The sequence below is a fragment of the Schistocerca piceifrons genome, chromosome 8 (genome assembly GCF_021461385.2).
Source record: "Schistocerca piceifrons isolate TAMUIC-IGC-003096 chromosome 8, iqSchPice1.1, whole genome shotgun sequence".
Classification (NCBI taxonomy): Eukaryota; Metazoa; Arthropoda; class Insecta; order Orthoptera; family Acrididae; genus Schistocerca; species Schistocerca piceifrons.
Window position 1 is genome coordinate 402,849,883 of NC_060145.1, and position 26,423 is coordinate 402,876,305.

A 26,423-nucleotide genomic window follows, 5' to 3' on the forward strand; every position below is an offset into this window, starting at 1 on the left:
TCAACCTGTACGACGTGCAGAGATAATGACTACTGCAGTGGTCACCGTTATTATCAGTGACACTGCTGTATACAAATTATCTAGTTAATAAGGAGTTATTTGTAATAAGATAATATGAAAAGTGAGTCTCTTGTTCGTGAGTAAGAGGTTAGCTTCACAAAATACAGGTATGATGTCGGGCATCCATGATGCCCTTTTGCCTATGATAGTCCAAAATCTTCGACAAACAGTAAGTTTTAGCGCAAACTCGGTATGCAGTATGAGAAACAATTAAACATTTTCTAACGATGCCTCGTTCATCTCTGTGCGATTAGAATGTCTTGAAGAGGGATGTTGAGTTGTGAAATAATACATACGAATGAAACTGAAGCCAGTGCCGAATGCACCTCCGGAAAGACAAATGAGGGAAACAAGTACAGTGTCGCAATAACGATGACAGGTGGGTGCGGAGGTCAGTTCGATCAAGTAACATTATGCCTTTGCCTACCATTAACACCTACACCACGAAAACAATCATGTTCGACAGTGTTCCTGAATGTATTAACAATTACTAGGCTACCTCTCGCCACATGGGGGAAGATACAGCTTCCCAGAAATAGTGTTTTGGTACAGGAGTCAATATTTACTATGTGATGCGCAATACTTGACATGTATTTACATTCCCCTGTAAGCTAAAAGTATCAGTTTGCTGCAATGGAAGAGTAAAAATAATGTATTTCACTTTCTGACTTTCAGTAATAGAAAAAGATCCAAAAATGTTGTGTGAAAGAGCTGTTGGCTGTGGTCCAGCTCAAAACATTGTGCTCTAGAGTTTAGTTTGTCACACCAGACTCCGGCCACCAATCATGGGAGTCGGCTGATAGGGACCAATGTCCACTCAGGTGACTGCAACACGTCATTTACTGAACCAATGATGTATGCTGGTGCAGTCGCTCTGCCAAGCATGAAATTATTTCCTTTTTATTATGACTTACCACGTGAAATATATGTGACGAAACGAATGAACACAGTGCAGTAACTAAATTGGCGTGCCCATTTCTCAGGCAGAGTATGTCATGAGGGATGTTTAAGAGTTAAGATTTCCATGGGAAAAAGTCAGGATTATTAGTGTGTAGCTGTGTCTGTGACAACCACAGATAAACCCTTCTCTATTATAAGTTTCTTTTCTCAGGCATTATCTCTTGATCTGGGTCTCTTATACTCTGAAGATGGCTTTGGAAACATGAAGCTCTGGAAACGTGATCTGTATTGAGAGTTGTGCCATGAAGAAATTGCAAGGTTGGTGATGCATAACATACAATTGCTACAGATAGGCTAAGTGGTTGACAGTGAATGCATTCAACAATGCTGTTAAATTTCTGATGGAACAAGATGCTGAATGAAAGTGAATAGGCCAATGCATGTACCGTTGTGTAACTAACGCTCTAGTATAAAGGTAACAATAGTTACACTCAATGAGTATTCTCATGTTGCTCAAATAATTTGTTTATTGTAAACAAAAATCAGTTTTAAACGCCAGGCAAACATTTCTGACTGTACTGATGTTAGCCTCACAATGCCATAACACTTCTGTTGTGATAGCAGCAGTACCACAGCGTCTCCAGCCAATAGGTGGTGTCTTGTCAGCGTCCATGACGACGGCACATGGTGCTGCTAGTGTGTTGGCTTCGCTTACAGTAGTCAGATGCCCACCACAATAGAAAAAGAAAACATCGTCGGTGTTGAGCTGTCCCCGTTGCCTGGAAGGTGGGTGTGCACCCCGATAATAATGACTTTGTCGCTGCTGGCTGACCTGTCACAGGGGACATTAGGCCTGTCCAAGACAACCGAGCACACCTGTGGACAACAATGACGCTGATTTAAGTGCTGGTGTCTATGCCACACGAGAGAAATGTCAAATTTCAAGTTGTATGCCAAAACACATAGACCTTACACATAAAGAGTAGAGGGAAGTGCATATCACAAGGAACAGTTCATCAAAAGGAGTCAGTTTCCAAGCTTGAAACAAATATTAAACTGGAAACAATTATTATATTTCAGAAGTTTCGCCTCTTTAGCTGTTACCACGGATTTCAAACGTATAAGCTACAGTTTCTAGGTTTTATAGTTATATTAGGGACATCCTCACATTTTAATCTTGTCATGTGGCTTTGTGGTCAATGATACTTTGACAAATTTTTGCCTAGTGAAGTTACTAGTGCCTATATTTTGTTAATTTTTGTTTGTTTCAATGTGCTCATAAAGTTTGTTACTGTTTATACCATTAAGTTGCACCATGACATCCAAGGATGTGAAACTAGCTATGGATGAAACTGGCTAATCGCCCAACATCTTTCAGTACAATCTTCTCGTACTTCCAGCCACGTCAAGAAGTCATACTTCCATGCGTTTCTGGACAAGTTGCTATTAGCCCACTGTGAAGCAGTAACCGACTGTTGCCTGGTTGCTGTCCTCATTTTTATTTAGCCATGGAACCAGCTGCTGTTAAGCCCATCCACATAGGACTTTGAGGATATAGCCTTGGATACAACTCGCGGAAAGTCAAGTTGCTCTTACTACCTTTTCTACAACTCATTTGCTGTCTGTTTCTTTTACAGCAGAGCAATTCAAAGATGATGTCTTTAGACAGGTGAATGATGTAACTAAGTACTGTAATCATTTACAAGTTCTCAAGGTCCAATTTTTGAAAGAATATTGGTCTACAGCAATTCAGCAAGAACTGCTCATAGAATTCTGGACCGAAGACTAGTACCAATCTGGTCAGGGAACAATGGAGGCATTCTGTAAGTACTGATGGGGAGGTGGCTGTGCAGTTGTTGCTGTGGGTATAAGACTTTTGTTACCATTCTGTGTTTGGTGAGAACTTGTAGCACCACTCCACGACAATTACGAGAATTATGAACGTTCTCTCGAAAGAGTCTAATATTCTCATGGCCGTTACATTATAGTGCAAAATATAACACAGCAGCTGCGGGAAGGTGGAAGACTGGTGCCACTTATGATGATGTGCACAACAGGCAACAGAATAGCAATCATTCTGATGACCAGTTTTAAGTAGAAAACTGGCAAGTAATAGTGAGGAACATAAATAAAGTGTGCATAGCAGCTGCCACAGGTGACCTTGGTGGCGAGGAGGTGCACTCAGTGGGGGAACAATATTGCTGAATAGCTTGGTTGGGCAGCTGATGGGAAGTTCTATTGAACTTTGTAAGAATGGAGACACTAATGAGTGGGGGAGACATTCCTGCACCACTGAGTGTGTGTGAAGAGTCACCTGACGCAACAACAGTTATTATTATGACATATCTGACGAATTAAACGCTGTTGGTACTATTGGGATAGTGTGACAGTTTGATAAAAAGCAACTGACTGGAACAGGAACAATAAGAAATAAAAATTCGTTGATGTAGGAAGTGTGGGGACTTCTTGCTCCAGAACAGTATATAGAAGACTGCAAAGAAGCAAGCACTTCTGGACTACAAGCGAGAGAATTCAAACAAGCTTGTTCATTATAAAACGCAAGAGTGCCTCTGGACGAAACTAATATGATTTATAAATTCGTATTTGATGGAGATTCCAAATATGAACTGCCATCAAGGTTGGACAGCACTCATGCAGTGTGATTTAGACTCCCAGGCTGATTGGTGCATAGGAAGAGCAAAAACAGAAATTGGATGCCTGTGACCGAGTTTGGAAAAAAAAAAAAAAGCCAAAATAAAGGAGTTGTTTTGTGGAAGAGAGCTGATGCCCGTTTCAGCCGATGTCAATCCGATTGCAAAAGGAGCAGTAGGTGGCTTAGAAAGTGAGGTATTGGTTGGCTGCTGTTCACACATTTCAGTGTCTTCACCCAGCAAAATGGACACAGTACTACTGCTGATCTGCAACGTCAAATTTTTGTTGCTACAGGAATGGTGTCCAAAAACAGTCCAACATGAAATCAAACTACTCTTGCATTTCAAAGTTGTGGTCACAGAATTACACAAGTTAGAGAATTCAGAAACTCAGTGTTAACATGATCACAAGTATCGATTTTTTTTTTAATATGAGTTGTTGTGATGCAATTGTCGAGTGGTGTTTTATAATAATGTACGTACAGTGTTAACGTATTTGGCGCTCTTTAACAACTAAATAACGAAAGACGGTATTTTATGTTCAGTAGCAGTAGTAATACGCACCTGCGTGTGGTTTTTCTGTATATGTATAGTTGTTGTTTATGTTGTACGTGCTTTGTGTTGAACCGGTACCTAATAAACCGTCTGTATTTCCAAATACGCAAATATTCGTTTTCTAACAAAATCCCAGCGGGTTATGGGCCCAGGTGCGTGTTAAAAGGACACTTGTACGAAAATAATGACGTAGCTCTGTGCAAAATGTTTTTAAAGTTATCTACAAGAAGAAGTTTTTGAAGTTGTTAATTCCACGCAACCATCGAAGGATTCAACAAGAATTATCAACATCGGAGTTGCGGAAGGCAAAACAAACTGCAACACTTGCAAATACATAATAAGTAATTGTCTACGAGGAATTCCTGTTTTGACTGCAAATATGTCGGAAAAAACTTTGCAGAAAATAATGCGCCTAAATACTGCGAGTGAAGTGTGGACAGAATTACACAAAATATTTGATGGTGTCTCTGAAGACAAAGTTTACAACCTTTGTCTGCAGTTCTTTAGTTACAAAAAGGCTCCTGAAGACGATATTGCCGACACATACTTCCAAACTGAAAAATTTGTGAAGTGAAATGAAACAGGAAATTACTAAAGATATCGTAAATAATTCAAAAATGCCTGATTTGTTTTTTATTTGTAAAATATTAGGTACTCTACCAGGAGACTATTTATCGTTTAAATCTAGTTGGACGCTAACCGGAACGTCTAGAGATGACATAACAATTGATAATTTAACAAATCAATTGTGTGCATATGAGAAAGCTCTGAGGACAAATGAAGATGATTTTAGTAAACAAGAAGCCCTCACTACAGACTCATTAAGTCTGTCATTTCAGCAAGTAAATCCAATGGAGAAAAAGAAATTAATATGTAATTACTGCAACAAGCCCAACCATATAATTAAAGTGTGCTGAAAGCTGGCAGTGGATGGCAAATCTCCAAAACCAGCTACCACAGATACAAATATGCTACTTCTTTCTGTGACATCTTCTGTGATGAACTCTGAATGTAGAAATGAGGACTGGTATATAGACAATGGTGCAACAAGTCATATTACATATGATAGGAATTGTTTCAAAACATTTCAGCCTTTTCTAACAAAACTCTCAGTTACTATAGCTAATGGTGACATTATTGAAGCTATTGGAAAAGGTTCAATAGACAATGAAGCAGCAGTTGGAGGAAACTGGAACAGAATTACCTTAACAGATGTATGGTATGTACCTCAGATTCACAAGAATTTATTCTCTGTTCTTGCAGCACAGGATAAACGTCCAGAAAGTATATTCACATCAAGCGCAGAAATTTGTCATCTTAAGATTGATAATGTCACTAGATTGGTAGGTGACAGTGATCGCTTTGTAGGCCTTTTTAAACTTGCTGTAAGAAATGTGAAACCTAGCTCCCTCAGCGAAGTTAACACCACTAGCAGAGACAATACGCTGCAGCTTTATCACGAAAGATTCGGAAACTATACAAGCGCGATGTGAAGTCTGTACTTTGTAGCGAATTAAATATTGAGGTGGAAATGGACAGTGAACTTTGTGAAGGCTGTATTTATGGCAAGGCTCAACGTTTACCATTTGGCAACAGAAAGAGGACAGCAGAACCAGATGAGCTTATTCACGCTGATGTATGTGTTCCGTTTCAAGTACCTTCTGTGTCAGGGCACCGGTATTTTATTCTTTTCGAAGATGATTATACAAAGTTTAGGGCAACACATTTCATACAAGAAAAGTCTGGAGTTGCAGAAAAGTTAAGGCAGTTCATAGCTGAAGCAAAAGCTCCTGGGCATACCACCAAGGAACTTCTGAGTGGTCATGGGAAAGAATTTGACAACAAACAAGCAAAAGAGATTCTTCACAAAGAGGGTGTAATTCAACGCCTCACAATGCCTTACACTACAGAACAAAATGGGTGCAGTGAAGGAGAGAACTGCACAGTTGTGGAAACTGCCAGAGCCATAATGCATGCACAGTCAAACATTCTACAGGAACTTTGGGCAGAGATGGTGAACACCACAACCTACATTCTATCTGAACAGGGCCTTCCAGTATTCCAGGAACAGCTCCATATGAATTGTGGTATGGAAAGAAGCCAAGACTGAAACATCCGCAGGTGATAGGCTCCACTTGCTATGCTCATATTCCAAAACAACAAAGGAGGAACATGGACCGAAAAGCACTGAAAGGTGTCTTCATTGGATATGATCACAATGAGGGTTACATAATTTATTGTGGAGAGGTGTGCAAACTCATTAGGTCATGAGATGTCATCTTTGAGGAGAGGCCACTGAAGAATGAGAAAAGTTCAACTCTTCCAGTGAATGTTTTCAATCATCAGGATCCAGCACCTCAGACTGAAGACCAATGGTATTGATAGTGAAAGTGAAGAGGATGGCAGTTCCTCGGATGTAGATGAAGACCCTCAGGAGGAAGATCAGGAAGCCACAAGTGGAGAAGCTTTACCATGTCTGCGTGATTGGTTAACCCTCAGACCTCCACAAAAATTTAATGATTATGTAATGTACCTCTCACTATCTTTCCAAGAACCAGAAACAGACAGCGATGCCATGAAGTCTGTTCATCACGATTTCTAGAAGGAAGCTATGGATTCTGAAATAAAAGCTCTTCAAGAAAATAGAACGTGGGTTGTGGTTGACCTACCATATGCAAAGAGGTCCATTCCTAATAGATGGGTGTATAAAGTCAAAACAAATGCTGATGGCTCAGTCAATAAATTCAAGGCAAGATTGGTGATTAAGGGTAATTCGCAGCAGAAAGGAGTTGACTATGGCCAGACTTTCAGTCCTGTGGCTAGAGTGTCTACCATTCGAGCACTACTAAGTGTTGCTGCAAGTGAGAGCATGAAACTTTTACAAATTGATGTTTCAACTGCTTTTCTTTATGATGATTTAAAAGAAACCATTTATATGCAACAACCTCAAGGATGTGATGATAGGTCTGGGAGAGCATGTCACTTGAAGAAAAGTCTATATGGACTGAAACAGGCTCCGCATTGCTGGAATGAGAAGTTCAGTAATCATCTCACTAAATTGGGCTTTCTGAGGAGTGAAGCTGATCCTTGTCTTTTCGTGAGACAGTAAGGCTGTAAGAAAATATTCCTTGTGCTTTATGTTGATGACGGTCTGATTGCAGCTCACAGTGAACAGGAACTTGAAGACATTGTCAGTGATTTAAGAGAAGAGTTTAAAATTACTTCAGTGCCTGCATCATTTTTCTTAGGTCTGGAAATTGACCAACAAGAATGTGGAACTGTATGTATAAGTCAGACTCATTACACAGGAAAATACCAGAGCGTTTCAACATGAAGAACTGAAAGGCTGTAACTACACCCATTATAATTGACAATGATACAGAAGAAAGTCCTCGTAACTCTGAATTTCCATACAGCCAAGCTGTTGGAGCACTGATGTTTCTGATGTGTGGGAGACGTCCTGACATTGCATATGCTGCCAGTGTTGTATCATGAAATCAACAGATTGTGATGTTGTGAAAGCTAAACGAATCTTACGATACTTGAGAGACACAACAAATTATGGACTTTTATATAAAAACAATTCTAAGAAGCAGGTTTTAGAGTGTTCTAGTGATGCTGACCACATTGGAGGTGATCTTGGCTCTGGGCTGTCAACATATGGTGTCCTTTGTCTGTACTTTGGGGCACCTATTTCCTGGATTAGTCAAAGGCAATCTTCTGTTGCCATAGCCACAACTGAAGCTGAGGTTGTGACTGCCAGTGAAGCTGGTTGGGAAATTGTCTGGATCAAGAAGCTTCTGACAGAAATGGACCAATTGGAGGCAACACCAGTTCTGCAGGCTGACAACAAAACTGCTATCTGGCTTGCCCAGAATCCTGAGTTTCACTGAAGAATGAAGCATATTCATATAAGGCATTTCTTTGTCCGTGAACTAGTCGACGCTTATGAAATCACAGTTGCAAAAGTAGACACTGTATAACAACTTGCTGATATACTAAAAAAGCCACTGTTTTACATTAGATATCAGTATTTATGTAATAAGAGTAGACTTCGCAAGTTATTAAATAAGGAAGAGCGTTAATGTGTTTCACATCTTTGGTGTTCTTTAATAGCTAAATAACTAAAGTCAGTATTTCATGTTCAGTGGTTGGTAATACGCACCTGTGTGTGGTTTCTCTGTATGTTGTTGTTGTTGTTGTTGTTGTATGTGCTTTGTGTTGAACCAGTACCTAATAAACCATGTGTATTTCCAAGTATGCAAATATTCGTTTTCTAACAAAACCTCAGCATCCAGTAAAAGGCAGTCATCAGATCAGCGAAGTTAAACGCTGTCAGACAGGGCTATGACTTGAATGGGTGACCATTCGGTCTGCCGAGCACTGTTGGTAAGTGGGGTGTACTCAGCCCTTGTGAGGTAAACTGAGGAGCTACTTGATGGAGAAGTGGCAGCTCCAGTCATGTAAACTGACTAACGGTCAGTGGTGTGATGTGCTGACCACATGCCCCTCCACATCCGCATTCAGTGACGCCTGTGGGCTGAGGATGACATGGCGCCCAGTCGGTACCGCTAGAACTTCATGGTGCCTGTTCACACAGAGTCTAGTTAGGAAAAGGCAGTAGTAACACGATTTTTGTAGCAAAAGGAGCCATTTCTGGGAAATTTTGAACTTCCAAGTAAGACCAAAGGTTCTAACGAAAAAGAAGTATGAAATATAAGTTTATATCGTTTTAGAGTTCAAAGGGAAGCAGAAAAAGGATGTAAGAGTTATCTTCTGGAAGGAGGACCAGAAACAGATGCGTGGAAAGTTGACGAAGGGATGGTAGATGAGGCACATTAAAAAGGGTATGAGGGTTGCTGCTCTATGGGAAACTTCACAGCGAGGCGACTGTGCGTACTTGAGCTGGGTAGAACAATGCATTCTTTCCTTGTTCTATTCTCTTCCCCTTTTGTTTAATCTATTGCTGGTAGTCTTCAGTATGTACATATAGACAACTGAGAAGTGAGGAAGTTACTGAAATGCAAGAGAATATGTGAAGTAAGTCAGTGGTTGGATACAGGATGTCATGAAGATATCATGATAAACGTAAAATCCTGAAAGTAGAACAGTGTGAATAGAGTTTTGAAATACAGAGAAAATAACAAGGGGGACATGAAGTGAAAACAAGACAAAATTCTGGGTAAACCATGATATTGGAAGTAACGCTCTGTGATATACAAGTATGAAAAGTGTCTTTATGTTTTAAGTTAAATAGGTTACAAGAGGAATAAATATAATAGAACTGTAACTTGGAACTAAGGTAACAGTGCGGAATGTGTAATATACACGAGGGCAAGAATCTGATGTTAAGAAGATTAGTGATTTGTGTCACAAACAGGTGTGTGATCTGTATATTTTATGTAATTGGCTAAGGAAATAAGAGACTGGGCAGTGTGGAGCACCAGAAAAGGTGGACTTAGAAGTATAAATATAAAAAGGTACAATGATTTAGTAAATGTAGCAAATGCAATCAAGAAAGTATGATTTTCAGTGTACGAAAACCAAAAAAGTACAATAATGGACAGGGAAAAGTCTATGGAGTCATGAGTAGTATTCCTTGGACAGAGTAAATCATAATGAGTAATAATGGTAAGCTTCCATCACTGAAGTCATGACTAAAATTATTCTGAAAATATTTGGAAAAAGTAGTGTAACAAATTAATCTGTGTGTAGTTAGATTACAAACTTTGTTACATGGTGTGGAAAATGGTGGCCTTCAGGTGTCATTGTGAGGCTTATATTCTGAGATTTATGAACCTATCTCACATTAGAGAAAGATGGCTCTGGAGTAGGGATTGGAGTGGACCATGGTGTTGATGAGGAAGAAGGTGTCATGGGAGACATGGTGGACAGCAATACTCTCTTTTGTCCCATGCCTAAGGTTAGATTTCAAGGTGGAGGATCATAATCACTTACCTCATATCTTATAGGTTAACACACCAGCACTAGCATGTGAAACTGTGTGGTGAAGTTAGATGTGAAGTGTTAAGTGGTACGACAAAGTAACTGTGATAACACTACATACATAGCATAAAGAGATACTCTTACTGAAATTTGTTGTATTAGAATTAACTTAAAAATTTTATATATGTATCCTCATGACAAATAAAATGATGTAACTATCAGTGCATGTTTTCTTTAAAATATATAGTGTTAAAAGTTGGGGGTGGGGGTGAGGGGGAGTTCTAAAAACTGGTAAGACTTGCAAAGGACATGAAAAGGCCAGAATTGAATGCTGTGACCAGTTGGGGGCAGGAGAAAATGTGAGAAAATGAAATATACCTACATGTCGTAGAAATAAAGGAAAGTGAAGTTTATCATGTACCGATATTCAGTGCTCATGAATGTTTCAAAAACAATATGAGAAGGTTGAGACATGGCAGAGGTAGATTCTTGCATGCTCAGCACACTCATAGCTAATCTGTAGATAAATTAAAATAATGAAGGAGAGTGATTAGTATATGCAATCACAGGATGATGTACATACAATTTGATTAGAGAGGGCCTTGTGAAAACATGCTTTGTGATTTGAGTGTTAGATCTCAAGATATATCAGTTTCAACTAAGCACTGAAATTAGAATTTGTAGGACCACCTGAAAGGAAGAAGGTACCATTGTTGCATAGGGAGGAAAGGGAGGGGGAAGGGGGGACAAGGGCACCATGTCGTTAGGGCAGGCAGGAGAGCATAGTTGCAGAAAGTTTCGGAGAGCTGACACAAGGTTTCGCTAAGGCACAAACAATTCGTAAGACTGAATTTTTGAGGGCAGATATCCCTTGGAAATCAGCGAACAGACGAGTCCAAGGAATGGACGACAAAGGAAAAAAAATACTACTTCCGAAAAACGCATTTTAAGACAATAAAAATAAAGTGAAAATTTTTCAGAGAGTGCTGCTAGAGAGTATCCACTGGAGAAACCAATATGGGACACTGCAGTTTTGATAGACAAATAATTGATAAAGTGGCTTGCCTGATGTCACAGCAGCCTCAAAAGTACTAAGTAAGACAGACAGGCCATTGAATGGAAGAAAACGCCTTGGGACCTGGCTGATGTCAGACCTACTTCGGACTATAATCCACCATGGTTACATCATATGCTTTCTATTTGCCCATTTCATATTAAATAAGACTAAATAGATTCAATCACATAGGCAATCTTTTTAGTTGCCATTTCAATATTTATTTTTCCTGGTGGCAATATCTACAGACTTAGATGGAGGTAGTTTAAGTGAACAAAGCATATGGGAGGTCATACATCATGACTCAACCAACTGTCGGTCAGTGGGTTGAGGGCTTCATTGGTATACTGGCTCATTGTTGTAACAAGATGTCGAAGATGGCCGTGTGGTTGAGTCTAGGTTGTTGGTGTGATTTTTGTTCTGAAGAAATCGTGTGAAGGCAGAGTCCAAAACTTTCCTAAGAGCTACACGGCACAACATCAAAGGGATTTTAAGGTTATCTACGAGTAAATAAATATGACACAATGGGATTGTTTTGTATCCACATAAGTTTCTCTCCCAACTTAAGGCTCGCAGTCACTCAACGTAGTTCTACGACAATGAAATCCTGCACTCCTGTTAGATCGTCGGTTACCGTCACATGCAAGTTGTTCCGAAATACGTTACCGTGCTGTATATTGCCTTGGTTCTTTCTCTCAGTGCAGTCCAATGTATTTATTTGTATTAACATCAAATTGATAAACTATGTTCACAAAATAACCGAGAGAAGGTCAACTTTGTTACAGTTTAAGTTGAAATTTCAATGAATGTTGTTGATCAGTAGAACACAGGTAGCTAACACAAACAACAGTCGGAAGTTACCGGTAAATAACGGTTTGTGTCTATTAGTGTGGCTTTCACAAAGTGACAATCTGAGAGAGAAAAGGTTGTAATGAAATATTTCTATCTGTAACATCGCTAACTGTGGTGAAAAACGGACCAAATTTGTGAATGAGCAACTCTGTAGGTTTAGCCCGAACTGAAAAGTTAAGCAATGAGAAACAAAAAACAGAATGGTCTACAGGTGCTTACTAAGATGTGTGATCGCATGTTAGTGTTAGAAATGTAGAATGGTGATATGGGAGGAAATAAGAATAGTCCAACGTAGTTGGGAAGACGTTGACACTAATCTGTGTGTGCTCTGGAGTCAACAAAAAGTCTTTCCCACCCAACACGTGTAAGTACACTGTGAATGAAAGCATTAAGTTTCATCAAACTGCACTGTTGTTGATGAAGGTAAATAAATCACCAAGTGTAAGATCGCAAAATCGTAGTAGATTGGAACATATACTCACCATTCTCCTTGTTCTCGAGGCTGAAGGCCGTTCTGCATGGTGTGCGGAATGCTGATTTCTGCAAGGTAAAATTAGCTCCTTCCCGGCCAACATTTCTGAGTAGTAGTAGACACCGAAGGCCAATTTGTCTAGCTAGAAGGGTAGTTGCTGTTCTGGACCAAAATGCTCCTCGCCGCCAAGTAGGCCTGATTAGACAGTGAAGAAACTGGTTACATTTCATAAAAGTGTATATTTATAGATCATGGTAAAATTGCAGAAGAATATAAGATCACAGTATCACAACGGACTGAAACATGTACTCACAGTCCCATCTCTTGCGCTCGAGTTTGAAGACTGTTTTATCTAGTGAGCAGAATGGTTGCTACTCTGCGCCAAATTCAGCTCCTTTCTAGTCACCAGGCCTGAGTAGTACTTGGCCATGAAGGCTGTTTTGTTAGCGAGCAGAATACCTGCTGCCCTGGACCAATATAGTCGCCCTCCAGCCAGCAGACTTGAGTAGACTGTGAACAAAAACGGTTACTTTTTATCAAAATGTACGCACGTAGTTAGAGGTAAAAAATATAAACAAGTGTGTAAACAAAATATCAAGCAGACTGGATCATGTACTCACCATCCTACTTCCTGTTGTCGAGTCTGAACACAATCTTGCCTGGTGACCAGAATGCTTCCTGCTGTGGGCTGAAATCAGCTTCTTCACGGACAATAGATCTGAGTAGTGGTTGGCTCTGAATGCCGTTTTGTCAAGTGTTCAGAACAGTTTTTGCTTTGGGCCAAAATCAGCACACTGCCAGCAAACAGGCCTGAGTAACTGTGAACAACAAAACTATGTTTCAATAAAATAAACCCCAGTTGATCAATGTGAAAAATATAAACCAGTGTAAGAACACATTATCACAGGACACTGGATTGTATACTCACCATTTTAGCTCCTTTGGTCAATTTCGAAGGCCGTTTTGCATGGCGAGCAGAATTATTGCTGCTCCACGCTATAGTCAGATCCTTTCAGGCCAACAGCCCAGACCAGTGCTTGGTCCTGAAGGGTGTTTTGTTTAGACAGCACAACACTTGCTGCTCTGGGCCAGTATAGTCACTCTTCTGTCCAGCTGGAATGCGTAGACTGTGAACAAAAAGGTTACATGTTATCAAGATGTACCCGTATCGATAAGGGTAAAAAATATAAACAAGTGTGTGTACAAAATATCAAGCAGACTGGATCATATACTCACCATCCTACTTATTGTGCTCTAGTCTGAATGGCGTTTCGTGGGGAGAGCGGAATGCTTGCTGCTCTGGACTAAATCCAGCTTCTTCCTGGCCTACAGGTCTGAGTAGTGCTGGCCCTGCGGGCCGTATTGTGGAGTGTGCAGAACAGGTGTTCCTTGGGGCCAAAATTGGCACACTCCCGGCTAACATGCTTGAGAAGACTTGCTGCTCCACGCTATAGTCAGATCCTTTCAGGCCAACAGCCCAGACCAGTGCTTGGTCCTGAAGGGTGTTTTGTTTAGACAGCACAACACTTGCTGCTCTGGGCCAGTATAGTCACTCTTCTGTCCAGCAGGAATGCGTAGACTGTGAACAAAAAGGTTACATGTTATCAAGATGTACCCATATCGATAAGGGGAAAAAAAAAATATAAACAACTGTGTGTACAAAATATCAAGCAGACTGGATCATATACTCACCATCCTACTTAATGTGCTCTAGTCTGAATGTCGTTTCGTGTGGTGAGCGGAATGCTTGCTGCTCTGGACTAAATCCGGCTTCTTGCCGGCCTACAGGTCTGAGTAGTGCTGGCCCTGTGGGCCGTATTGTGGAGTGTGCAGAACAGGTGTTCCTTGGGGCCAAAATTGGCACACTCCCGGCCAACATGCTTGAGAAGACTTGCTGCTCCACGCTATAGTCAGATCCTTTCAGGCCAACAGCCCAGACCAGTGCTTGGTCCTGAAGGGTGTCTTGTTTAGACAGCACAACACTTGCTGCTCTGGGCAGTATAGTCACTTTTCTGTCCAGCAGGAATGCGTAGACTGTGAACAAAAAGGTTACATGTTATCAAGATGTACCCGTATCGATAGGGGTAAAAAATATAAACAAGTGTGTGTACAAAATATCAAGCAGACTGGATCATATACTCACCATCCTACTTAATGTGCTCTAGTCTGAATGGCGTTTCGTGTGGTGAGCGGAATGCTTCCTGCTCCGGACTAAATCCAGCTTCTTCCCGGCCTACAGGTCTGAATAGTGCTGGCCCTGCGGGCCGTATTGTGGAGTGTGCAGAACAGGTGTTCCTTGGGGCCATAATTGGCACACTCCCGGCTAACATGCTTGAGAAGACTGTGAACAAAAGGGATAAAGTTTATAAAAATGTACGCAAATTGACAGAGCTAAAACAATATAAACAAGTTTATGAACGCAATATCACAGCAGTGTTGATTGTATACTAACCAGTCTACTTCTCATGCTCAACCTCTAGCGAGCAGAATGCTGGCTCCGCATGGGGCAAAACAAATTCCTGGATATCTGACATGCCTGAGTGCACTGTAAAGAAAAAGATTAACTTTCATGAAAATGCACCCTTGTTTACAAAGGTAAGAAATATAAACTGGTGTAAGAACACAATAAAATTTACAAAACTGATTAGTTAGTTGTGCAGTAAATTTAATCTCAACTGTTTACACCAAGAGAGCTGTAAGTTTACAGTGTAGAAAACATCGGGTAAAATGTTATTATGATCAAAACACAAATGTCGCGTGAGTATCTACAGCAAATAGCTTAGTTCTTGTGTTACATGCTGAGCAGTGGTGGAGCAATTTTGTAGTGTTTTGGAGAGTGGATAGTAAGCATTTTATCCATTGCTGTAAATTTTATTTTATTTTATGCTGGTTAAGACAGTCATACAGCCATCCAACACACCATACAAGCAGTTCTATCTTTGCAGCATAAGTTCAGAAAATTTTCATCCCTCGACTACACTATCTCACACACACACACACACACACACACACACACACACACACACACACACACACACAAACACACATTAATTTCAGAGTTGCTGACTGCATAGGTCATCACAGTGGGTTTATTTTTTTTAGGAATAACTGTCTTATTTCCATATTGTCTGCAATGAGGATGCTCAATAATAGGTTCAAGGCATTGACATCGGTATCAGGCAGAAGCGGCGGGATGGTGGAAGGTCTCCTGTATCCCACATACAGAATCTGATGAAGTAGTATGCATGTTCCGTATTTCCGTCGCTGGCAGGCAAACACGATGTGGTTAACGTCATCTCACACTCTGTATTGCAATATAGTGAGCCCACCCTCCTACTTATGTAAACATGTGGTTTAAATTGTTATTGCTTGAATTTTAGAAGTGCCAACTCTTCATAAGCACCTTGCACTATAGTTCACCTAGTATACATGTGGAGTTGTCGTATATCCACTGCCTTATAAAAAAAGAGTGAAACTCCCAGAAACCATGGTCAGATAACAATGTAACTGCGTCTATGTTCACACAATCCATGCATTTAAAACTTCCTGACAGATTAAAACTGTGTGCCGGACGAAGACTCGAAGTCTTGAAGTTTCATATTAGCGCACACTCCTCTGCAGAGTGAAAATCTCATTCGGAATCCACGTATTTCTAAGAAATTTGTGTAGCAATTCCCTAAGACAGAATGGTCACCAAACTGTGTTAGTGGTGTTCATGTTTGGTGTTGTATCAGAACTGGTAGGATATATAAGGAACATGAACAGCTTCAAATGTTGAGTGGTCACTGTGAATGACATTGATATGCTGCGTACACATGAGAGACAGCATTATCAGCTCCTGACTGGACTGAAAGTAGCCTCACAATGGGCGTCCATTGGGTTGGATGGTCAAATAATGCAGTGTCAAGATGTCACATTGGTTTAAAATTGAACACACACACACACACACACACACACACATGCGTAGGCTACTGTTTACACTACAACACAAATGGATCCATCTGGAGTGATGCCATGACTGGGAAGTACAGACTGCTCACGAATGGCTTTGCACTGAGTTCAGCAATAAATCGTTGTTCTACGTTACCCTGACGACTATGGTCAACGAGTGTGGTGGCGGCATGGGGAGTGGTCCCATTCATCCACTGGTTTGGATAGACACAATTTGTTTGCACCTGGTCTCATATTGAGAGGAGCTATGAGATATCATTTCAGGACATGGCTGGTAGAGATTAACTGAACTGTGATGGCACACTGGTTTGACATGGACATGCTGCACTATCATGCATTATCTCTCATGTGACAGTATCATGTTGCATTTTTTTAACAGCACAATGCCTATCTACACATGGACATATATCCTGTCTGCGTAACTGAGATACCCCTATGGCCTGCAAGATCCCTAGATCTATCTCTGATGGTGCATGATTTAGACCAGTTCGAACATCAACGACGTCGTCATTTCTGTATCCAGAATATCAAGTTCGATTACAATTGTTGTGGGTTGGGATACCTCAGGAGAAACCCTTTCTAACCAATTTAGATCATGCATCCAGGCAGGAGGGATTTCAGCATCTTGCTGATAAATGAAGTAATTTTGACTCAGTGTGTTAATCACTGAAATAGCATCATGTATCCTCTCAACTCATGAAATTTCATTTTGTCTCCTCCGCCTTTTCTGGGCATTTCTCTATTTTAGTCAAACAGTGCAACTTGGACTCCACTACAGCGATGTCCTCTGATAGAGGAAGATGTTATCCGTTTGTGTCTTAATGCTTCATTTTATTTCGATTACAGATGACATGTTCTGGATCTCATCGTACTCTTGACTGCTCCTGATAATCTCTTATTTCGCTAACCTCTCAACCATGTTAGTCCAATTAGGATGACTATTTATCCTACCTGCAAAAAGGGACAAAAATATTGTTTCGGGCCATTGGAGGAAGTGTATCTAAAACAGTAAATTTTATCAATGGTGTTAGTTCCTCTGTGATGAATATTTATAGAAAGGGAACTAACAAGAACTTATTTGGAAATGAAAGTATTTGCATGTGTAAATGCAATTGGCTTCTTGCAGCATCAATTGACAGTGAAAGTAACATTTCAGAAGACGTTTCTATCCTTACATCTTTTCATTTTGACAACTGACTTTTCATGAATATGAATTTTTCACTTTTATTCATTAATTACTTCTTCTTCTTTTGAGACTGCCTTTGTTCTGCATCATGCACAGGGTTGGCAGTGTTTAGTACAGAACTGTCATGGTTAATTTTATGGGATGGCCGGATTACTTTCCTGCCACCACCCCATAACCCCCTCTCCCCCCTCCGGGATGGAATCAGTGTACCCCAGCTGCCTGCGATGAGAGTAAACCATGAAACAGTGCGAGCAAGAGCATCCTAAGACTTCGCCGTAAATATCTCAACTCTAGACAAAGGAGTGCACCTCTTGTGGGTTAATTTTAAGGGGTTGCCAGATTACTGGACTGGGTGCATGTATTGGTTCAGTACAGAATTGTGTCATAAAACTGTTGACCCAGTCCTGACACAAGCTAGCTAGTCCACAGCTGATGTAACTGGTCCTTGATATCCTGGATAGTTTCACTGGGATTGAGATGGCGTACGAGCTGATGTCTCATATATTCTAGTGGGTACAGAGCTAATAACTAAACATAACACAGAGAGCTGATGGGGACGCATGTTGCATGTGGACGATCGTTGTCCTCTTGAAAAATGGCGCAATGATACTGTCTCATAGAAGGCACCATATGAAAATGCAGGATGTAAGTGACATACTATTGTGCTGTCAGAGTTCCCTTGGTCAATACCAGCCATGACCGGAAGTGATACCCGATTTTTCCCTACACTGGAAGAATCATACAGTAATACTCCAAATGCAGCCTTTTGTGTTGTAGTGTTAATGCCAGCCCACACATGGCATAGTAATCCCCTAGTCTGGCTGCTGGTTGTCTCTGACCAATGTTGCAGGATGACACAGAATGTAGAGGGAGTCCATTAACTGTTCTCAGATAGCAGACAAGGATATCTAAGGGTTACAATATGTTTCGTGCACAATAAGGAGAATCTCCCTTGTGGTGTAATCATAAGTGTTTCATTGGAATCATGATGATGAGTATGCCTGCCCTCATATTCCCTGCCATGCAGGATTAGCCGAGCGGTCTAAGGCGCTGCAGTCATGGACTGTGTGGCTGGTCCTGGTGGAGGTGGGAGTCCTCCCTCGGGCATGGGTGTGTGTGTTTCTCCTTAGGATAAGTTAGGTTAAGTAGTGTGTAAGCTTAGGGACAGATGACCTTAGCAGTTAAGTCCCATAAGATTTCACACACATTTTATTCACATTCATATTCCCTTGCAGTCCACCACCGGGCCACTGTCACATCTGAATGTTTCAAAAACTTACACCTGCCATGAGGACTCTTTGAATCTCTGTCAGGCGCTATAACTCCGTTTCACATCAGTTCACAGAGTCTCTGTGCCCTTCACAGTCATCACTTAATGTTGACACTGTTTTGCCTCTTATAATTTTACGAGGCCTAGTAACAACACTAAATATGAACAACAGTAGTGCAAGTATGTATGTACGGTGTCTGTTCTTTCTAACATATCCAAAAGAACAGACACCTCAAAATAATATCTTCTGTGGGGATGCTCTTACTTGTCTGAATACTTGTGCGACTCATGTGATGGGTGATAATGGACAGAGGACATTACATCTGTAGTGTGTGGCATGTAGGAATTTGGGCAGGGCAGGAGCTGTGCTCAGGTGCCTTAAGTGATTAAAGGAACTGCTATAGAGAAGTGGAGCATCCGGATTCGAGTTCTGGTCCAACACAAATTTTCACATGTCGCCATTGGATTTAATACAATGCCTGTATGTAGCTATGTCTGTAAGATTTCTAACACTAGGGCACTCTGGTGGGCCATTCTACCAGTCACAGAGAACTGCCACTCTAATCGTTTACTTACCATCGATGGTGTACAGGTATACAAAGTCACACTTGACATCCAGCCAAGTCTTCTAGGTGCTTCATTAATTAATTTATTTATTTTCAGGCAATATAATTTGTAGTCAGTTTGGAAGTGATTTTGTTAAATATGTGCTTTGTCAACTATCTGTCGACCTAACTGTTGATATCGCAGTGGAAGAGTACTGCATTAAGATTCTACAGTTTGATGGAATGGTAGATATCACTGTCTTCCCAACTGCTCTGACGCGCCCGCCCTGCTCCGCCCCCCCCCCCTTTTTCTGTGCCCTCTTCCTCTATTGGCTTCCCCCTCCCCCTTATTTGCCCCCCCCCCCCCCGCCCCCCTCCACTCCATACCCATATGCCATTGTACTCTATAGTGCAGTATTTTCCGTGAGTGTTCAGTGTTGTACGTCCCCTTTTTAAAGTGTTGTGAACAGAAACCAGACTGTCACCATGTTTTTTAATTGTGCCTGTCTGTTTCCTAAGTGTTTTTAATCAGCCTCACTGACCTCTTTGCTTTTTATTTTTCTTCACAACTTTTTTGCCATGTACAAGTTTTAAACAGTCACCATTTTATCACCTCTTTATACTGTTATATCATCTAATTATGTTTTTTAAATTTATCTGTAGGCTGCAGAGCGGCGTATTATGCTGCTGCCAGCCTGCCCCCCTTCTGGGGGGAGGGGGGGAATCAAAATACAATAAAGGAAGAAATAAATAAAGAAAGAAAAAAAGGTAGACATCTCGCAGGAAATGAATTTTTATATTAAGAACCAGTTTCGAAATGGGTGTTCAATGTTGCGAATGTAGAAGCGAAATGCCCTAAGGAGAAACTTCAAAAGTGCATTTAAAAAGCTCAAAGTCAGTTCACAGGTCTCTCAGCAAAGATGAATTTCTGTAGGTTAGCCATGGATCAATCACTACTCCCTGGAGAAAAAAAAGTGAACTTATAACAGTAGTTTTGCGAAAATGGTGAATACCGTTTTGCTAATGATTGAAGTGGCAGAACTTCATTAAGATTGGCACAAAAATCATATGCTACTTAATGTGGGGCGGTTGACTATACTTTTGCTATCGCATTAACCAAAGCTCGTTTCTGATTTAATTCACTATGTGCTTGGGTCAAAACCGGAGCACAAAAAAAGAACCTGCGACACTTTTATCATCTGCCGAATAAGTTCTTTACTCAGACAGAGGTATCGAGGAAACCTCATCAGAAGCGCTTGCTACAGTCAAATGACATGTTTCATCCACATTTAAACTTATTCGGCACAGAAAAGTGTAAGAATCTATCTAACCTTCACAGCTCCATGAAGCCAACTAGAGTTCTGAGACCTATAGCTATATACGATCATAGACTTTGGATGAAACTTCTGAAGTTCCTCAAAACGGTTTCCATAATTTTTGCATTCGCTGGCAAAATTCTGCAGACTGAAGCAAAGGCTAGGTCACAGGATTGGGTCTAAACAGTACAGTGCTTGCCTCACATGAACGTTTGTGACTTTTCCAGGGTGTGGTACAGGTGTGCAGGAAGTAGCGGCGCCTACTAAATTGCATACAAGAAGTTGCCCCACTTACCAGCGACAAGGCTCAGGGTGTCCACGGACATCTCTCTTGCAACACCCTCCTCTGCTGCTGCTGCTGCTGCTGCTGCTGCTGCTGGTGGTGGTGGTGGTGCAGCAGGTGGCCCAGACCAATCTTCGTTCTTCGCTACCCGTTCATCAGACTTGCTGCAAGGACGAGAAACATGCTTCAGTATATGACCAGACTGCACATTGACTAACGTTTCTACAACTTCCACTACTATGGACACCCTGGTAATAAAAAAGAGAGTCATGCTCATTAGATTAGCACAGCTAACGAAAGCTCTTAGTGCTCTGCCTAATTTTGAAGAATGTCTTTGGCCTAGCTTGTTCTCAGACTAGTTTCCCTAAGGTTCTTCCACTCTAGTTCTAGGACTGTTTGCTAGCGTTATATCTTGACGAACCATTCCTTAACAGTGGTTGGAATTTTTAACGCTTGCCTTCCAGATTACTTGTGTTGACACATGCTATTGAAGAAAAAAGTGAGTCACATGTGTGGCCTAGGATTTAGATGAAGTGGCGTTTGGACTGAGAGCTGTGTACGTGTGGGACTCAATTTATTTTGTTTAACATCAACAGACTAGAAATACAGTTTCCTTAAGTAAGATATTTCTGTAGCCTATAAAGATCCCAACACTGGGCTCCAAACAACCAATAAAAAGTATCTTCCATCAAATAACCTTACCTTAGGACAATCGTACACAGCTAACAATGACAAAAATTTACAATGCTTGGCACATAACGAGTAATTATATGTGAGACAACTTCAGTAGCAAAAGACAGAATATAAAAACACACTATTACCTAACTAGGATCATAACACAAAACTGCGTATTTGTTTACTACCAACACTGTCACCATATAATACCACAACGAACTACACATTATGCTCTGTAAAAGTTCATTTGCACAGCAGCTCTCTCAACAAGAGAGTTATGTTCACAGCATAATTTAAGCTGACATTTTAGGATCAAAACAATTAATCACACTCACATCATGTAGTTAACAAACTAAAGTGCTCTCACTCACTGCACACACACACACACACTTCTATGTGCAATCAATAACCAACCACACCTTGTCACACAACAACCACAGACTTGCAAGTGGAACGCTTTTGCTATCAGATGTACCCAATGTACAGCTAGTATACCACACGATACACTGTACCAACCATAAAGTCACCAGCATGCAACTGTCAGCTGCAAAAGTTCTCAGTTAGTGCTCCTCTTGATATGCCGAAGCCAGGTTCTCTGCCTCAACTGGGATCACTGTCCATCTGGCTGTGAACAGGCACCAACCACTCCACCAAGTTGTTGTGTCCACACAGCGGCCATGCCCCTCACAGACTGTAGTGACATTCAGGTGACAGAAGTGTAGTGCATCAAATTCTTGAGTTCCTCAGGAACAATTCTGCCCAGAACCTGCACATTCGTCTCCATGTAGCTGCTCAGTAACTCCAACTTCTTCAGGTCCACCCCACGGTATGGACACATTGGCCACCATGACATTTTGGCCGCCGGTTCTTCGCTGTAGGCTTATTCGCCTCATAAAAATTGGTGATTGTGCTGGAAGACATTGCTGGTTCCTCTAGTTGCAGCTGACTCATTATACCACCATACATGCTCGATACTAGCTCGACCACAGTGGCACTCACAGCAGTCACATATCTGGGCTGTCTGCCATCTTGGGTCCACAGAATGACACTCCATTCAAACTTACTCTCTGGACACAGCAAAATAAATCATACCACTCGTCTTGGCACCCATGGTTGCGATACACTGAACAGAAGAGCATACATGGCATAGGATCTGTGATATCAGTACATATGTCACCATTTAGCCAATGTTGTGAGGACACAGCACCGATTCAAGAAAAATCACTACCTCTACAGCCTTTCGTCGACATGTGAACGCTGTATTTACACTGTAATTTGTTATTGTCAACTGTCGTGGCTTGTGACTGTGGATTGATGGATAATAATGCAGCGACTATTAGCCATTTTAATGCTGGACGACAGCATCCTGCCAACAGCCATATCGCCATATCCATGTGGCAGACAATTCATCGCTCCACATGTGTACCTACACTCGCTGCACAAAACAAGCATCGAAATTGCTGTGGGCACAAGAAAAATGTTATGGTTCTATGTCCCTTTGATGCTAAGAGTGCTGCAGGTTGGGCACAAGGCTGGATTGGGAAAGGATGGGGATGGACAGGTAAGGAAACTGGTTGCTTTCTTTCTGAGGGAATCATCTAGAAATTTACCGTAAGCTATTTAGGGACATCACAGAAACCCCAAGACAGGTTTGTGAGGGATGGAGCTGGAACTTCTGTATTGTCAAACGCAAGTCCAGTGTCTGACCACAGCACCACCTCGCTCAGTCCCAACTATCTTATCAAGAGGTGTGAAGTGTACTCTGAATTGCCGACAGTGGTCGAAGTGTTGGAGATCGGAAGAATATTTGCCCTATAAGCTTGGAAAATACACATCAGGAGTAACGTGTCACGATATAAGTTGGTGCACGCCAATGGCAGTGATCAAATTCGTTCAAGCCACATGTTCAGTACGCAGGATGAAAAGAGGTGTTTGATGCACTACTATCATCTTCTCCCGGCCATCAGTACCTTAACCTACTGTTTGATTATAAGTGCGTAAATCTGTTTCACCACCTTTAGCGCCCAGTGTTGACTTGTAGTGTCAGGAGTCCAATTCATTACTTTTGTCAGTTAAGTGTGAATGCTTTGAGGAACACTCCCCACACATGAGGCCACTTGTGTAAGTTTTCATATCATATGACACTGGTCCTATTAAGTACACCTGGGAGAGCATCGAGCGAGATGTCTATGTCTTGGAGATAACTCCAGCTGATCTACTCCAGTTGTGGTAGCAGTTCGACTTCGCAGAATCTTCTCTCTGTTAGACGAAGCATTGTTTTTAAAGATACAATGACACTCCATCCAGCAGTGGGCGGGAGGACCACAGGGCAGGTAGAGATCTGTATAGCTCATTTCCACGTAGGAGCTTTTCATTCCAAATAAAACTGTATGACGTATTTGTGTTTCTGTGGAAAATAAACCGAGGCCAAAAAGACAAAAAGTTGTTAATAATTTTATAAATGTTGCCTATATAGACGTTACGTACATGAAGATTCAGAGAATTTTGACACGCCTTTGGAACCAGCCTCTGCGGCTGTAGCTATGAACAGGATGTGTAGGCGTTCAGTCTATGACTTTTCCGTATAATTCCTAGTGATACGAGATGTTTCCATAGGTTTCCATCAGACTGATGTTCAGACATAGTCTTGCATACTCTCTGGTCACCAGACTATATGTCTGCGCCCTGGTTTCAATGCCCAGGCATTCTGCAGAGACATGTTGAATTACTGGGTACAAAAGTGTCAGTTGTGGTTCGTTGGTCATATTGTGACATCATGTTTATTGCCCTCTGGTTTGATACTGGAGAAGAAGGAGTTAGCTGTGATATCTGCTGTCACTTCCTCTTTCACCATCAAGGACACAAAGTCACCTCTACACTCTACACAGCTTCATTACAACCCTCTGCACTAGACAAATTCATATGATACAGCACTTGTATATACACAAGGATTGCTGCAAATGTATGTGAAGAAGATATCCCTTCCCAGTAGTGGCCTAAACCACATTCTGGAGTCCTGAAGCCTACATCATCCTGGGACATATCATCATTTCTTTGACATCTGGTACAGTCAGGGATTTGGGGCCCCAGAGTAAGTCCACATACTCGTTTAATTTTGATGATGAAAGGAATGTAATCAAAAGGAATGTACTTTACCTGTGACCAGGCAAAGTACTTAGAAATATCTATGGATAATGTAAAGTAAAAGTAAAAAGCTAAAATGGGTCTTACCGATCCAGGACGATACAGGTCCACCAGAGGAACCTGAAACATGAGAAGTTTAAATATTAGACTGTATACTGCAGTAAACGCAAGACAGTCAGAGTGTGTTACAGTGCGTGCGACAAGTGTTTCCGTGTCACTGTCTGTATGAGCAGGCTGTGTGGCCAGCCTTGTTCTGGTACGGCCCTGCTATCTGCTTCTGCTGTCTGCCGTCTGTGTTATGAGGAGCTCCTGCAGCAAAGAGGCTGCCACCTCTCTTGTCAGCGCCTGTTCATACACTGGGAAGGACTTCCACACCTCCAACTGTTTTGTCAAGTACAAAACTCAAACCACTCTTCCAGCTGTACCTTAACCATCGTCCCTTCCGATTTATAAACGTTTACGTATTTTAAGGGCTTTTAGTAATTAACAGAAGATTTGAAAATGAAAGTAAAATTTAATTGTAAAAGCTGTAGAAGTTGGTCTATATGTGAGACACGTTAATACTACGCATGAGAAAAATCTAAAACAGTTCAGCATACTGTATATTTGTATATTTAAGCACCTACCTACATCCTAAGATACCTATGGCAAAATAATTAACATTTATGTAGATCTCGTTTCCCCAGGGTTGTGTCTTATGTGACTTGTTCATCTCTCCCAGACAAACGTTATTTTAAATAAATTTTTGTCAGTAAAGTCGTAGGAACCAGTTTGGGAAAAGATTTGATCTTGGAGACAGATATTTATTTTATTCAAGGTAACAATTCAAGCCACAGCAGTCAGTGGGACTTAGGTTAAGTGTCTTTATTTCGTTATTCAACAGTTTTTGGAGGAACAGTTCCCCTTAGCGTCTGATACTTTGCCACATGTGAAATGAATCCCAGTCAGTATCTCTTTTTCCGATGCGTGGAAATAAATAAGGGAGATTGATTATTTGGACAGCGCTTTCAGGGATGCGCAATATCAACGATCCTTCCATTGTTGCTTCAAGGAAGGAAGACTATAGACTGAAGTTTGGTCGACTGAACGATATTTAGAGTCGGAACACTTTCTTCACTAAACAGAAAAGAAGAAGTAAACTATCATTGTTTGCTAGAACCTTAACCCTCTATTCACCTCAAATGACATCCGACATATATATCTATATAACTGCTCTCCAATTCACACTGAAGTGCTTGACAGATGGTTCATCGAACCTCCTTCACACTATTTCTCTACCGTTCCACTCACTAAGAGCACATGGTAAAAACGAACATTTCAATCTTTCTGTGCAAGCTCTGACGTCCTTATTTTATTACAATGATCATTTCTCCCTATGAATGTGGGTGTTCACAAAATATTCTCGCACTTGTAGCAGAACACAGTATATTGAAATGTCATGGGAAATTTTCACTGCAATGAAAAATGCTATTGTTTTACTGGTTGTCACCCCAACTCAAAAATAGTAGGCCAAGAGCCGTGTCTGTGCATTTTGTTAGTGTGGATTGCCTGCATCAGAGGCTA

General features: G+C 41.1%; 2 long non-coding RNA genes across 2 annotated transcripts; one reads left to right on the top strand and one right to left on the bottom strand.

The window, feature by feature from the left end:
- The first annotated feature begins 413 nt into the window (after nucleotides 1–413).
- Nucleotides 414–21,002, top strand: LOC124712533. The gene is made up of 3 exons (XR_007005591.1): nucleotides 414–439; nucleotides 1,172–1,278; nucleotides 20,986–21,002. It is a non-coding gene; the product is annotated as an uncharacterized LOC124712533 (long non-coding RNA).
- On the bottom strand, nucleotides 1,596–12,978 carry LOC124712532. The gene is made up of 3 exons (XR_007005590.1): nucleotides 12,804–12,978; nucleotides 12,501–12,685; nucleotides 1,596–1,836 (listed from the first exon to the last, which is right to left on the bottom strand). It is a non-coding gene; the product is annotated as an uncharacterized LOC124712532 (long non-coding RNA).
- Nucleotides 21,003–26,423: the final 5,421 nt, after the last annotated feature.